Source organism: Neolamprologus brichardi, chromosome 12, assembly GCF_056152115.1.
Source record: "Neolamprologus brichardi isolate AB-2024 chromosome 12, ASM5615211v1, whole genome shotgun sequence".
Lineage (NCBI taxonomy): Eukaryota > Metazoa > Chordata > Actinopteri > Cichliformes > Cichlidae > Neolamprologus > Neolamprologus brichardi.
Genome location: NC_142115.1, coordinates 716,450 through 717,734, shown reverse-complemented (window position 1 = coordinate 717,734; position 1,285 = coordinate 716,450).

Genomic DNA, 1,285 nt, shown 5'->3' with positions numbered 1-1,285 from the left:
TGTCGTCTTATTGTTGGACACACACACCTTCTTTCAATATTTACTCAGTTTCTAGTGACGCTCTGCAACACGCTCCATCTGCTGATGGTGACTCATCGTCTACAGCTGGACCAACACACTGAACTACTGCATCATAAAGTCGACTGCGTGAATGAAACAAGTGTGATGGCGTTGAAAGCAAATGTGGACTATTACAGAAACAGTATCATGTGCAGCATCACAAACGTCTGTGATCATCCTACACACCTGAGCTCCACTGTCAGTCACACGGTGCTGTTAGCATCACGGCTGTGCCTTTACATCGATGTAGTTTCATGTCATGTTTATCGCAGGCTGAAGGATCCAGTGCTGAGTGCTACGGCTGATCACCTGTTGGTATATTTGTTGTAGAGAAATGACAGAAGTGCTGCACTCGGATTTATTCAGGTCGTGTTGGACAGAACTAGGAGACGTCTTGATGCTCAATCATCCAGGTAAGGTTGATTCTGTTCATGTGGACGTTTCAGTGGGAGAAACGTTTCATCGTCATCATCAGGTGACTCCTTCAGTCTCAGCTGACTGCAGGTTTCCAACCTTAGAAACAGGATGTGCACAATGACTGAAACCAGCAGCACTGACTGAACACTGGGCTGGGAGCTCAGTTCCACACAGGGATACTTCCCCACACTGAGGGCCCACTGGATTGGGCCATGGAAAGTCTTGGAAAAAGGTTTATGGAAACATGGATGACCTAACAGCGCCACACACGGGAAACTCAGGCTTTGTTTCTGTACAATGAGAGGAAGTGGAGCCAGGTCGTCATTGGAGTTTACTGGCTGATTCCTCACAGGAAACGTCAGCTGCAACCACAGACTTTAATATACTGAAGTGTTTGTTTTAAATAAAACTTCTTTCTGTATCCTTTTTTATTTTTTATTTTTTTTATTTTTTTTACAAATGCTGGTGGTTGTTCATTAAACTTAATTTGCAAACGTGACCTGTTCAGAACTAATGATGATGGTTGGTAAGTTCAGCACAAGGAGCTGGGTCAGGTCACCGACCAGTGTGAGGCCGGTGGTTTGATCCTCGGCTACTCCAGTCTCCAAGATAATAACCCCAAAATGCTCTGGTGCATTAATGGGACTGAATGTGTGACAATGTTAGAAAAGGTGCTCATATTTGAACTGGTGAGTGAGACGTGTTCTAATAGAAAAACATCAGCACCATTTACAGGGAAACGACTAACCGGGATGTTAGTTTGGTCCTCACGTCTCCGAGTACAGTTTACTCTTAACTCATGTTGTTA